The sequence below is a fragment of the Octopus bimaculoides genome, chromosome 17 (assembly GCF_001194135.2).
Source record: "Octopus bimaculoides isolate UCB-OBI-ISO-001 chromosome 17, ASM119413v2, whole genome shotgun sequence".
Classification (NCBI taxonomy): domain Eukaryota; kingdom Metazoa; phylum Mollusca; class Cephalopoda; order Octopoda; family Octopodidae; genus Octopus; species Octopus bimaculoides.
In genome coordinates, this window is record NC_068997.1 from 50,734,015 (window position 1) to 50,737,999 (window position 3,985).

A 3,985-nucleotide genomic window follows, 5' to 3' on the forward strand; every position below is an offset into this window, starting at 1 on the left:
CTCCACGTCCACAAAATATAGCAACACAGGAAGAGATATACATACATACATACATACATATAATATAATATAGATATCCACAGATTAATGTATACAGGCTGTCCCATACATTAGGCAGTATTTAACATTGAACTGTTACTTTATAACCCAACAGACATGTGAGACACAGAGTATGTATATATATATCTCAATGTTTGTTTTTATACCAAGTTATATATAGAAACAATTTAACATTAAACTGAAGTATGACCCAATACTTTTTTGTAGAATACATGTTTAGTAACTTATACCAGGAGATCGTTGACAGTAACTTTGAAGTGTGTGGCCTGCTTGCTTCCATCAAACTGTACTCTGCTTTGGTTCCCCTGTCCAACACCAACACCATACCTAATTGTCATTCACATAGCTGCACCTACCAAAAAGACGACCTGCCAAAGACTATATAAAGCCCCCCAAAAAACCAATATGAATAGCAGCCTGATGCTGAGCAGCAGCCCAAAACATCAAAGTTACAGAAAACCTTTTCCTTATAAAAGTTTATATATGCACACAAACACACATATATACATACACACACACATATTGTGTGTGTGTGTGGCAGGGTTTATAAATGAGAGGAAGAGAAATTAAAACAAAAGGTAGAGTGTATATAATTCTTTTTTTTTTTATTATCTGAGAATATTAAAGTTCAAAAAAGGACGAGAGCTTTGTGTCAAAGCAGTTAATACAAGCCCTTCTGTAACTCCTGTAGTATTCTCACCCAATAATAATTAATAATAATAATAATTTCAACTATAGGCACAAAGCCTAAAATTTGTGGGGAGGGGACTAGTTAATTACATCAACACTAGTATTCAAACTGGTACTCATTTTATCAATCCTGAAAGGATGAAATGCTAAATAGACCTCAGTGGAATATAAGAATTATACGTATATATATGTTTATATGCTTGTGTATATATACATACATACATACATATACATATATATATATATATATATATGTATATAGGGAGAGAAAGAGAGAGAGAGAGAGAAAGATACACACACACACATATGTATACAAACACAGACATGTATAAACACATGTATACACAGACACACACATCTATGTATTAATATATATATATACACACACACATAGACATGCACACACATACATATATGTATACTGCTAAGACAACGATGCATACATCTCTATTCAGGCGTAATTCTTTGTGTAAATGTGCAAGTGTCGATGTAGATGGATATGCATATGTACATGTACAAAATATACAGATATTTGCATAAAGTTTTTTGAAGCTATAATGAATATAATATAATATATATATATATATACACACACACAGACATAGATAGATACACATATACATACAGATGAAAAAAACCCATCTATTTACACACATACACACACATATATATATATGTATACTTATATATATAAATTAACAGTTAAAAGACCAGCCGACAACCACATATATTTACAAAACATCATATAAATAGAATTCTGAATGAAACAACTGCCTACATGCATATTAATGAACTCACACATACATGGATAGGTGCAATTAACAGTGTATATGTGTAAACATGCAAAAAAAAAAACAAGAATAAAACGTGCATCACCTGAGTACATGCATGTTAGTGTTTTTAATAACACATTTTAAATATAAATGTCGAGTGTTGTAAACGAGAAAATTTGGTTGTTGTTTTTTTCTTCTTAATAATAATTAAGCATAAAGCTGTGAAGTTATAGGCAAAGGTAAAATATGAAGTTGTGGCATTGATGCTTTTCCCAAAGGCATTATTAGCAGAGTAAGTCATTCCAATTGAGAATCAAAATTGAATTTTGCTATGAACTTGATTCAGTTACTTACTCCTCTGTCAGCAAAATTATTCTTAAAATTGGCATGAAATAGGATGTTGTGGCCTTCATGGTTTTCTTTAGTGTCATAATAATTGCCTATAAGGGCAAGGAATTACAGGATTATCGTGGAGAGAAGGAAATGGAAAGTTGTGGTTCTTAGTGGAGATGTAAGTAGAACTTGTCCAAAAATGTCTATGACTGTGTGTACCAGTTATATGCTAGGGGATTTTAATACTGAAATAGGTTAGATGTTTTAGATCTGTGTCTCGTTGTTTTAAATTCAATCCTGACTCATTTCTTAAATGGTAATTAGCTCTAGATAATTAGTGACATAGATGTAGTTTTCCTCATTGACCATCAGAATCAGGAAATGTAAATCAGTTTAATTTTGATCACTTTAACCCTTTTGTTACCATATTTCTGTTGAAATACTTTGCATTTGTGTCAAATTAATTTGGAAAATAACAAGGAATTTACTAAAATAACTTTGTCATTATTAAACTGAAGTTTAGAACATAACATGAAATTTTGATGGAACATTTATCATGGAACCAGGGTTGGTCTCAAAAGGGTTAAAGTGAAATGAAATGGTTATAAGATGGAAGGAAAACCATGGGCCATGATAATTGGTTTATTATGAGATTAGTTTGTGGTATTGAGCATGGGTTGAGTTCTAATAACATTCTAGATTAAAAGAGGCTTCATGTAGACAATATTGCCAACTCACTAAAAAATTTTAAATAAGACAAGTAAAAAAATATCTAAATGGACATTTCTATTGTTAGGAATCAACTCTAAAATGCAGTCCACTTTGGCAGAATTTGTTTTGAAAAAAAAAAATTTTTTAAAATCAGTTCAAATATTTCTGGAAAACAAGAAATCAGAAAAAAAATATATAAGAAAAACAAACAAATAAAACTTATGTTTCAAATAACATATTGTTGAATATCATACGATAAATTCCTCGATTTCTCTGCCTTGGACCCAAAACGGTAAGAGCAGTACATTGGTGAGAAAAATATATTCTTTAAAAACATGGCGCAACATTTAAAAAATAGGGGCAGAATTAACTGTGGGTGAGTAGAACATTTAATAATTTTAACCAATGAGGAGGAAGGGGTGTTACTGTCTATAGTTGAGGGCATGGATGGAGGTTCTTGGATAGAAATTGTAAACAGTGAAGCAAAATAGAAATAAGTATGTGTATTTAAAGAATTGAAAGTTAGTGTTTGGTTTTGGAGTATAATGGAGACAGAATGTTTTAGGGAGTTGCAGAAAATAAGGAGGAAATAGGAAGAAAGAATACAGACGGAGTGCCACCATAGTATGGCTAGGGGGTAAGTAAAAAAAAAAGGGGGCGAGGGGCTCACACTCACAGACATACCTATTAGCAAACCTCTACCTGTTTTATATCTGTTGAGCACTTTGTTCCTAAACTAATCTGTACACCTTTAGAAATTTATTACATATAAAAAAAAAATGCTAAAAATGTAGTTTTTATGTCATTATATCAACTTAAGTAAAATTAATTAACCTTCAATATAAATTGACTTTGTAGTGGAACCACGCTTATTTCTAATATTGGTACAAAACAGGCAGTTTTGTGAAGAGAGGGCTTATCAATATAACTGACCCCAGTACAAACCTGGTATTTTGATTTTATTGACCCCTGAAAGGATGAACAACAAAGTTGAATCCAGAGTCTAAAGCATTGAAATAATTACTACAGATTATTTTGTCCGATGCTTTAGCGGTTCCACCAACTCACCATTCTAATAGAACCAACAATACTGAGACATAAGACCAAAGTGTACAACAACAATCCTTTCTTAAATTACTCCTATTTTTATAATTTCTTCTTCATTTACAGGCATTATCAGATGAAATAATAATCTCGCTTGGAAACCCAGTTTTGGTAGCTACAACATCAGCAAAACACCTTTTAGTATTGGTTGAAAACTAGAAAAATAGCTAGACTTTCTCCATGCTGTACTTTAGAAAGAAGAGCTAAGTTTCCAGGTTGAAAGTCGTTTACTTAATAGCACTAATTAATTATATGATGTAATAAGGCCCCATATATTGACTAAAATACAGTAAAAATGTCAAAATAAATGGACT